This window comes from Phocoena phocoena, chromosome 15, assembly GCF_963924675.1.
Source record: "Phocoena phocoena chromosome 15, mPhoPho1.1, whole genome shotgun sequence".
Taxonomy (NCBI): Eukaryota; Metazoa; Chordata; class Mammalia; order Artiodactyla; family Phocoenidae; genus Phocoena; species Phocoena phocoena.
Window position 1 is genome coordinate 73,727,307 of NC_089233.1, and position 11,603 is coordinate 73,738,909.

The window sequence follows — 11,603 nt, forward strand, 5'->3', positions numbered from 1 at the left end:
TGCAGCCTGCAGCAGGGCTGTGCCAGGCAACTCACATATCTGAAAGTGAGAAAGGAACACTAATTTATGATTCTGGAATTGCTTATCACGCAGCAAATGGTGACTAATACAGAATCCACCCAGGTAGAAAGTGTTTTTACCTCACCCACTGAGTATACCATTGCCATGCCTGAAAGCCCTAAAATAAAACAATAATGATGATGGTAATAATAATAATACAGTCTTTGCTTTCAAAAATAGAAAATACTGAAAAACATAGAGAAAAATAAAAACCACCCAAGCCCTATCACTCAAATATAATCACTAATATCTTGGTGTGTATCCATCTAACCTCATCTCTGATGACAGATGAAGCTAATTAGATAGGAAGAGAGATAAAAGGCAACCTCCTCCTTCGAACGTTCACATTAAAACCTTGGAGGCATCCCTCACTCCTCTTTTTCTCTCTCACATCCTATCGGTCAGAGCAACCTGCACGCTCTGCAGAATTCGATCTTTCTAATCACCCCTCCATCACCATCGCCACCACCACCACCATCTCTCACCAGGAATATTGCAACTGCCTAATACTGGCCTTCTTCCTCCTGTTCCTGCCTTCTCATCTGTTCTCCACACAGCGGCCAGAAGGAGCCTTTCAAAACCTAAGTCAGGGGACTTCCCTGGTGGCGCAGTGGTTGAGAGTCCGCCTGCCGATGCAGGGGACACGGGTTCGTGCCCTGGTCCAGGAAGATCCCACATGCCGCAGAGCAACTAAGCCCGTGCGCCACAACTACTGAGCCTGCGTGCCACAACTACTGAGCCCACACACCTAGAGCCTGTGTTCCACAACAAGAAAAGCCACCACAGTGAGAAGCCCACGCACCACAACGAAGAGTAGCCCCCGCTCGCCGCAACTAGGAAAAGCCCGCGCGAAACAACGAAGACCCACACAGCCAAAAGTAAATAAATAAAATTAATTTATTAAAAAGAAAAACCTAAGTCAGTCCACGACACTCTTCTGATCTGATCTCCCCGTGATTCCCCCTCTTACTCAGTGGAGCACTTATCACCACCTCTCAGGCCCTCTGTGGGGTGCCCACCCTTTCCTCTCAGACCTCATCTTTTCCCAATCACTTCTAACACATGTACACTCGGACTCCCGTCCTCGGCTCTTCCTGTGCCCTGTGGTAGGAATGTGCCCACGACAGATACTTGTACGGCCCAGTTCCTTTCCATGTGTTATTCTAAATCTGTCTTCTCTGGAAGGCCTTCCCTGGCTACCACAGCTAAAATTCCACTCTTACATGCGCACGCACACACGCATATACACACATGCATACGTACATGTACACGCACACACTGACACTTCGCATTCTCCCTTCCCTGCTTCCTTATTTCCCCTTGGCCCTTGTCACTCTCCAGCAGACTGTGTAGCTCACTTATTTGTTAATTTATTATCCATGTCCCCTGCAAGAATATAAGTTCCACAAAGGCAAGGCATTTTGCCTGTTTTGCTTACCTCTGTATTTCCTATGTCTAGAACAGCACATAAGTAGACACTCAATATTTACTGAATGAATGAATGGAGTGAATGAATGAAGGAGTGAATGGACAAGTGAATGTAAAGTGCCTGGAATGTTGCAGATATAGAATAAAGGATGTTTCTTAGCACCAGAGACTTAAAGAACAATGCTTTTTTCCTTACATTATAGATGCTGTAAAAAGTTGATACAATTTTTTAATGGAGCATAATATATAAAGTCATAAATGTCACTGATAGAATAATAATATAAGCCATAATATACTAATAAAAACAAGGAAATGAAAGGAAGAAGGTGCAGTGGAGGGAATGCAGATGAACAAAATTCCTCGTCTCTCTCATCACTAGACATCGTTTAGGGGTAATAATTTAAGAAAAGCACTCTATGTTTATTTCTTAAAACAGAGGCCTCAATGCTCTAAAAATTGGTCCTCACATGTACTCTATTTGGCCCAGACATTGCTTTTAAATTTTTTGAGATAGTGCCAACTTTTGAAATTTGGGTTGTTTCACATATAACTCCATACTTCTCTGCCTTTTCTTGAAAGAGATCTGGCCACAATGGGCCTGCATTCTGAAGTCCAGCCACCAGGTGGCACAGAACAGCAGCCATTCTCTTTAGATGCGGCTTTGAACCCGCAGTTGGCTACACACCCCATCCAGGTTTTCATTCCTGGTATAAATATTTCATGGTAACAACGTAAAAGAAAAAAAGAAAAAAAAATTAACAGTAGTTATCTCAAGGAAGTGGGGCTTGGGAGTGTTGGGAGAGGAGAGTATATCCCTGTTTTCAACCTTTTATGCTTTATGTATATTCATGTGAGTTCAGGTACATGTGTCTTGTTTCAATAATGAAGGGACTAGTTAGGTTAAAAAAAATCATTAAAAAAATTTTTTTATGTTAGAAAAATCTCGAAACACTGAAACATCTAGAGATCAAGAATAAAAACTGCCCACGCCCTGCTAGTAACTAACAATATCTTGGCATATGTTCATCGAATCTTTTGCCTATGATGAGAACTCAAGCTAGCTAAAAATGGAGACAGACATCTTGATAGGTATTTTCACGTCACTGAGATCATACCGTATGTCACTGTGGTGGCATGTACCTTTTTAGATTATCAGGCATTTGACATGGGGCTGAGTTCATGTACATATTGCCTTTGCCAATGTTAAACATTTTATCAGCAATTTCTCCCAATGTCTCGCTTTTTCTTTACTTCTGAACATGTAGAAAACTGAATTATGTGCGTACCAAGTCAACATTCCAGTTTTCCTGGCAAAGACCGATTTCTGCCAGTGGAAACAGAGTGTTTTCATTTTCTTTCTTTCTCCCCATCATTCTATGCTTTTCGGTTTCTCTGTGTGCATATTTTCCCCCTGGATCTGGCACGGTGAAGTTGCTAAGTTCTTCCAGATTTGGGGTCCGATGCCATCCTAAATCTCTGGGTTTGACAGGCAGGGTCGGTGGTTACTGAGATACAATCCAAAAAGCTCGTTCTGAGGTCATCTCTCAATCAGATGTCAACTCACGAAGTGGGAGAATTTGGCAGTGACACTGCGTTTGGACGCCAGCTTTCACTGCCTTCTCCCTGAAATGCTTCTGGCACAACGCTGGGCACAAAATAAGTTCTCACTATATCCTTGACAGTTGGAACCAGATCAGGTAACTCTTGGCAGGAGATTCAAAATTTTTGCTCCAAATCAACACTTCTTTGTCCTTCACCGATATCTTCAGATCTGAATGGCATTTAAAGCACCAATAGCCATACTAACTTCTCTAATGCCACCGTGGGTTCATTTTTTGAGGACATTTACAATGTGACCCCCATGGTAGCACCTGAGATTTCCAGGCTTCCGGGGTCACCCTTTCTCACACCGGATCTGAAGCCTCATTCCATACAATGATCCCACCTGCCACCACTGTCTCTTTGAACTTGCTTGTGGGGCGGACACATTCAGGTACATTGAAAGTGGGGAAGTCAGCAGGTGCAACCATCAACTCTATTTCCCCTCCCAACGCGCACTTAAACCGCGCACTGTTAGTGGGAGGGTTCTTTACCTGGGCAGATCCCATAGCTTTTCTGCTCTCTCTTAGATAATGATAAATAACAATATGATGAGAACAATGAAATGTCTTTTAGTCATTTCCAAGTGTAACAACAGTCTAAATTCAGTAATTTAAATGTCCAGGGTTTCCCTGGTGGTGCAGTGGTTAAGAATCCGCCTGCCAATGCAGGGGACGTAGGTTCAAGCCCTGGTCCGGGAAGATCTCACATGCCGCAGAGTAACTAAGCCCGTGCGCCACACCTGCTGAAGCCTGTGCGCCTAGAACCCATGCTCCACCACATGAGAAGCCCCCGCACCGCCACAAAGAGTGGCCCCCTCTGGCCGCAACTAGAGAAAGCCCACGCGCAGCCACGAAGACCCAATGCAGACAAAAATAAATAAATTTACTAAAAATACGTCGAGTCATGTCAAAATTCCCAATTTCATTCACATTACATCTCTCCCCTCCCCCACTCTTCCTTCACCTCCCCATCCCCCCTCACCGGACTCCGAAGAGATAAGAGGCAGGAAAGGCCTTATTTGGCTGGTGCTGTCAGGACGCGGCATCATGCTTTCTGGACTCAGTGGGCATTTGCAGCTGATTCCTTCTCTTACTGGGGAGCGTGCGTGGGTTCTCGGTCATTCCCCCACTGGGGACCTCTGAATGCACTTCCTCAGACACAGATCCTTGGCACCGTGGTCTGTCACCTCCCCTTGGATCCCTCACCTTTCCAGGTGGGCCTGCCACTGAGAATCCCAAGCGATCCCACTGCCAGCTGCTTCTGTGGGGCTCAGAACCATTCCCCTGGAAGAAATTCACATCTTTGATCCACTCTGGAGCCACTTCCTGTTGCAGGTGGCAGTAATCCCTCATCCTGCAGAGGCTGGGCGGCCACCATCTGAACCCTGTAGACTGTTATAGGCCTGGGTCTGGCACTGGTTTGTCCAGGAGACAGGAGCAGACTCCCCAGGTAGTTCCCCCGCATCTCTCCGGCTTGGCTGTAGGTGAAGAGCTGGTACATCCTCTTTTCCACCACAGAGCTGGGGTGCTGGCAGCAAGGACATGCCACAGCATTTTCTCCAAGCAGTTTCTCCAAAGCAGCGTCTCCCCAAAACCAGTCCTCTCTGTCTGTCAGCTTCTCCATCCTCCTCAGGGTAGGGACTGAGCTAAGGGTCTGGAAACCAATCTTGACCACCTCCTCTGCAATTCCTGCAAAGATGGAGGGGAGGGCGCTTGCTGCCTGTGGGTGCTTGGCTTACTCTTGGCTTCTGTGGCTTCCACCAAACTGGAAGCAGAAAAAGACCAGTTCTCACACCCCGTTCTCACACCCCGTTGCATTCATTTGTCCCTTCAACACTTGCCTGGATACTAAGGTTCCACTTCTCACTCTCTGCCTTGAAGCTTTGGTGGCTTTCTCCAGCCCGCCTCAACTCCAATACAGAAAAGAACTACATTTTCTTTTAATTCTCTTGTCCCTTTTTGACGGTGTCACTCAAAGAAGGCAGAGAGTCCAGTAGATTTTTTGTGAAGGATACAGCAGCAGAAGCAGACATCTGTTGTTTGGACACTGCCCACTTCTACTCACCCTCAATGGATGGCTCGTGAGGATTATCTCCTTGGGGACCACCCCATCTCCTGCCTGGCCAATGAGAGCATGTCATCCCCTACCTCCCTGGCTACAGTGATTGGTTGAAAAATGCACACACCCTTGGCTTTTCCATTTTATTTTTTTCTAAATTTTATTTTATTTTATTTTTTGGCCACACCGCGCGGCACGTGGGATCGTAGCTCCCCGACCAGGAATTGAACCCACGCCCCCTTTAACCACTGGACCACCAGGCGTGGTGTGGGAAAACATCTTGGGGGTCTCCTATAAGTGACAAGGGCGATTCTTGACTCCATCTTGGTCCAGTCTACCAGCCTTGTCAATGGAATATAAGGGCTCATTTCCTGAGCGCTTTCCTGATGGAAATCAGGGTGAGAGTCCATTCTCTGTAGGTGGTGGGGAGGAGAGCAGGCGAAGCTGGAGCTGCACACGGGAGCTCTTCCTACCCCTGGACCTCAGTGTTCTCATCTGTGCAATGGGGACAGTAAATCCCGCCTTGCAGGGCTGTTGACAGGATCAAGCAGGGACTCTCAGAGATCAAAAGAAGCCTGAACTAGTTCTCTCTATAGTGAAAAATTAGAAAGAAAAAAGAGAAAGAAAAGGAAAGAAGTCCGAAATGGAGTTACCAAAATTGAAGCTACAAGGTTAGATTTTAAAACTCAAGCCTCTAACGTGCGTGCACACACACCAGCAACCTAACGGGAGTGGGCGGAGACAGAGAGGATGGGATTTATTTTAAAACAGTAATTCATGTGGTCTGATAGTGGGACCCAAGTTTGATGATTTTCTATGATCGCTTCTGGGATCAGTTCTGGCAGTACTTCTCTGTGACTTGTGTATAACGTTATATGAAGATCACATATAAAAGCTGATGCTGGGACCTGCAGCAGACAGACTGTCGTCCTCCCTTCTTCCTGGCTGAGCGAACGTCCACTTTGTTCCAGCACAGAGCAGATGGCAGTGTGCTGAAGGGAGAGATGCTCTATCCCCAGTCCCAGGGGGACAATTGTTATTGATCTAAATCATTCCCTTTTGCCAGCCATTGGTTTATAGGTGGGAAGATGTCCTGGTTCTGGCCAATGAAATGTAAGTGCACGTCTCACAGAGGCTTCTGGGAGAGATTTTTCCTGTGTGATAAGAGAGAGACCCTTGAGAAACTTCTCTTCATCTGTCCTACGTTTGAACATAGAATGTCTGGATTTGTGGCCGCCATCTTGTGACCACAAGGAAAAGCCCAGGGGGAGTGCAGGGGCCCCCATCCTCCTGTCTGACAAAACTGAGGCTGAATTAACTGAACTTGGGACCATCTAATTCAGGACTACTTGTTATGTGACACACTTTCTATAAAATACAGTTCACACCTCTTCTAGATGATAGGTTACTTGCAGCCAAAAGTACATGTGAAGATACAAGCCTTATGTGAAGGGAGTGAGGCACATGCCAGATGCTTCCTTGGCAGAGCCCAAGAACTGCATTTCTAACAAGCTCAGAGCACCCTATTGTGAGCTGCTTTTGGTCTCAGCTATTTCTTAGTCTAGAGCAGAAGGCTGCAGACTGGCCAAAGGTCAGGATATGCCAGTTTATTTATCCATTCCCCCGGTGAGGGACATTTGGGTTGTTTCCAGTTTGGGGTGATTATGAATAAGCTGTTCCAAATGTTCATGTACAGGTTTTTGCAAGAACATAGGTTTTCATTTCTCGGGTGAAACTCCCAGGAGTGGGATTGCTAGGCTGTATGGTAAGAGTATGTTTAGCTATAAGAGACTATCAGACTTTTCCCAGAGTGGCTGCACAATTTTGCATTCCCACCAGCAGTGTGGGAGACAAAACAGGTGCTCTGCATCCCTACATCTGTTTTCTTCTCACTGTTGTATCTCTACTTCCAAGTATAGAACCCAGCACACAGTAGGTGCTGAACAAATATGCACATAGTAGGTGCTCAACCAATGTTTGCCGAATGAATAAATGGATGACTAGAGGCAATCACACCAAGGGGTTTTGAGGATTGAATGGGATCATTTTGTAAAGCACTTGGCACAGCGCCGGGCCCTTTAATCTGCACTCAGGACCTGAGAGTCATTGTTAATTGTTAACATCCGAGGCCATCCTCCCCGGGGCCAGGGTCCCTGTACCCCTCCACCCACAGCAGGAGGCTGCTCCAGTGAGAACGCTCCTCTAGTCGAATCTCTGGTTCCAGGCTTTGAGAATAGAAATATCTCGCCCCAGGAACTGCGGAGATAAGAATCCCGACCCCTAGCCGGACCCCCAACCCTGCCAGCACTCTCTGAGCCCATCTCCTGGCTTTCTCTGCTCCAGCCTGGGAGGAACCCAGGGAGACTTGGATCCCACTGTATTTTTCTTGCCTCCACGCTCGAAGATGGGAGGCCCACAGGCCAGGAAATGGAGCAAGTCTTTGTTTTCCTAGCTGTCCCTGTCCCCTGGAGGGGGACACCAATGCCTCCGCACCTCTGAGGGCTCTCCCAGTTTAGTCAAGCTGTTTGGCCTCTCTTATCCACCCACGCCCACCGGGGACCTGTTCGCCAGAATCTTTTCACCACTTTTCCTTTTTCATAATAACTCTGACCCTTTCTCCTATTGTTTTTCTAGGTTAATTGAATACGTTCTCCTTGCTGTGGAGGCCTGCGGATGGCGCCAAGCACAACAGGCCCGGCACGAAGTGGGTCTGGGAGGCCCAGCCCACCTCTGCAGCCTGGGGCCGGCTCAGGCAGGGGCAGGGGACATCTCTGGGGGACCAGGAATGTGAGCTCACCTTGCATGCAGGCAGCAGCCATCTGGGGTGGGTGGGGATACAGGCAGGGAGGAGGGAGTCTTAGATGCTTGCTTCCCTCTTTTTCTTATTAGAGCAGATAATCCCCAGATTATTCTTTAGTAACTCATGTTGGTATTTTCTGAGCCCCTTCTACCAGCAGAGAACTGTAGCAAGGCGTTGGGTGTAATAATAGAAACCAAGAGTGCAGTGGTTCTCAACCAGGGGAAACTGTGGCCCCAGGGGACGTTTGTTACTATCTGGAACCCCTTTGGGTTGCTGTGACTAGGGGGTGGGGTGCCGCTGGCATCTAGTGAGTAGAGGCCAGGGGTGTTGCTAAACTTCCTCCAGCGCACAGGACAGCGCCCGCAAGAGAGAATTATCTCGCCCAGAATGTCAATAGTGCCGAGGCCAAGAAACCCTGACTTATCACTGTCCCATTGTATGGATGAGACTGAGGTCCAGAGCAGTTAATTAATATGTCCAGTGACACACAGGAACGACGGGTCAGGTCAAGATTTCAGCCCAGAAAGCCTGATCCTGCTACCCTCCTGTGCCTCCCGCCATTGGACTCATCAGGGGATGGAAGGTGGAGGAGCTTGGAGGAAGGGGCTCATTCAGGTTGAAGGAGGGGTGAGAGGTGGGGGGTGGAGTCCTGGGGACCTTGCACAGACGGTGAGGGCACCAGGGAATTTGGAGAGATTCCCAGGGGATGGCCGAGTCTGTCACGATCCCTCTTCTCCTCCACTTCTACCGGCTTCCGAACTTCGGTGGAGCATCCCCAAATGCGCCACTTCGGGCAGAACCTGCGAGCTGCACGGCAGCATCCAATGATGAGCAGCAGAGGGCGCAAGAGGTCCTTTGCTGCCTCTCCACTAACAGCTTTTTCCTGATAAAGGAAATAGGCGTGCCTTAAAGAAAATGCGGCCAAAACAAAAAAGAACAAAGAGATCTAAACTATCCATAGTCCCACCTCCAGCGGCAGCTAGAATTTCAATAGCGAGTACTTTCTTCTGTCTTTTTCTCGAGCAAAGTTGTTTACGTTTTTTGTTTTGTTTTGTTAGTTTTCCAACACAGGTGTAATCACCCCAGAGGCATGATCCTGTGGCCTGGATTTTCACCTAAGGTCATATCAGAAGTTTTTTCCACTAACAAGCTCTCCATACCACCTGTAGGCACTGAGTGGCGGCGTTGGGGTGGGTGTAGGCATCCACTCAACAATCGGGTTTTAAGCGCCTACTGTGTGCCAGGCTGTGTTGTGCACAGTGCGGGGAATGGAGGCCAAGGTCTGGGAAGATAGACGATACCCAGGGTCCCTTCATATCCGGAGCAGTGCGGGAGGGGGAGGGGAACAACCAGGGCGATGTCCAGGGACGGCCTCTCCGAGGATGCGACCTTGAGCTGGATGTCCACAAGCAGTCAGCTGACGAAGAAGGAGCAGTCAGATGAGTGCTTCCGCCAGGAACACGCCTGGCACCTTTGGAGACCGGGCTGGGAAGGGGCAGTGGGCTGGAGGCCCGTTGGCGAGAAGAGAGCCGGCGGCAGCCAGACCAGGGGAGCCCCGGGGGACCGCAGAGGGGAGGCCCGGCTTCATTCTAAGAGCAGGGAGATGTCTCTGGGGGTCTTCGCACAGCGGTGACGTGCTCTTTACATTTTTTCCTTGGAGCTTTGTGGAGACAGGAGGAGACGAGCCAGAAGGCTGCTGCAGACGCCCAGCAAGAGACAACCATGGTCAGGGGAGCGGACAGATCTCAGCTTTATCCAGAGCAGGACTTTTCTTTCTCTGTAAACATTTTCTTATAAACCCAAGCAAAGTAGAGAGAACAGTAAGATCGACCCCACATACCCACCTCTGAGCCCCAACTCCTGGTCCAGCTGCCTTCATTGATGGCCCACCTCACCTACCCCACTGGGTGATTTTGAAGCAAACCACAGACATCATGTCATTTCACCAGTAAACATTTTGTAAATATCACCAAAATGAGAATTTTAAAAAATATCACCTCGAGACCATTAACATGACTTCAAACATTACGAATAATTCTGTAGTGTCACCAAAAATCCAGTGTTCAAATATTCCTGACAGTCTAAATTAGTTTTACAGTTTATTTGTTCAAAGGAGTATTCAAAAAAGTACAGATATTGTGAATGGCTAATCTGCCCCTTAAATCTTTTAATCTACAGGTTCCCCCTTCTTTTTTGTGTGCTTGTTTTTTTCTCTTGAAGAAAATGGGCTGTTTGTCCTTTAGTGTTTCCCACATTCATAGCATTTATCTCCTCCTTACATCGTAATATTATACTTTAATTCTTTTTAAAAATTGCCCTCTCTCCCACTAGAAAGTGGGATTTCAAGGGCAGCTATATTTGTTTGTCTCGCTCAGTGCCGTGTGCCCAGCACCCTGCCTGCCCCAGAGTAGACGCTCTATAACAGGATGATTAACACAGAAAATAGCTCTTATTGCCCTTCTTTACAGATGAGGAAACTGAGGCTCATAGAGATAAAGTAACCTTCCTAAGGTCACACAACCAGGAAGTGTGAGCACCGGGATCCTTTGAACTCTATCTTTTAGGCTTAAGGATCAACTTACCCACCATATGTGATCCTGTCTCCCATGACCCACCTTCTTCTTCTTCCGAGGATGGCGACCATCTGCGAAAGGGCCCAGCTCCAGAGACAATTCCAGGCTAGGGGCCTGCTAGAAGCTGCACCTCCGTGGAGGAACGAGGCTCTGCTGGGCCACCAAGGATGCCTGTCCTCCGCGAGACCTTCTTAGCAGCCTTATGTGTCTCAAACTCCCTTGAATCCGCAGGAACCCAAGTGGCCCCAGAGGGAGTGGTTCCCAGCCCTGGAGGGCAGTTGGTACCGTTCATGGTAAAGAAACAAAGTGCTGGCAGAGGAGAGACCCAGCAAAATGGCCGAGGCATCCGGGCCGGGCCTTGTCTGAGCCTGCCCGGTTCTGCCCCTGTGCTCGGGAACAGGCCCTGCCTCAATTCATCCATCCTCCAGGCCAGTGTTGCTCCAAGTCAGGTCCCGAGACGGCAGCTTTAGCATCAACCGGGGCCCCTGTTGGCAAGGTGAGTTCTCGGGCCCCAGTGAACTCTAAGCTCTGGGGCAGAGCCCAGCAATCTGTGACGTTCCAGGCCCTCCAGCCAGTCTGTCTGCAGAGATGCCTCGGTTCCCTGTGCTCTTGGCTGGGCCTCCTGCTAGAGCTGAGGCCAGGAGGGCTGACTCCTTGGTTTGCTGATTAGCAAGGACCATTAAGCCCTTCTCAAATGGGCTTAACCATTTTTCTGGACGCAGGGAAGTGGGATTACAGGCAGCTGAGTCATCAGCCTGAGCCCCACGCTGGGATCTGCTGGGCTCCCGAGGTCTAGGCTGAGTCCAAGCATGCACTTTGGAGACCCTGTGTGTGCCAGACCAGGCTGAGTGCCTTAGTGCCTCTGTCCTCAAGTCACTGAGACAGCTTGAAGTTCACAGCTGAGTTGGCTCCTCTGCCTATTGGCTGTATGACCACACAAATCACAACATCTCTCTGAGCCTCTGCTTCCTCATCGTCTGAGAGCTCTTCCCTTCCTTCCGCATATTTTTATTGAGCGCATACTACGTGCCAGGCACAGGTTAGGCACTGGGTCTCCATTCTAAGGAGGGTGAGCACACCTG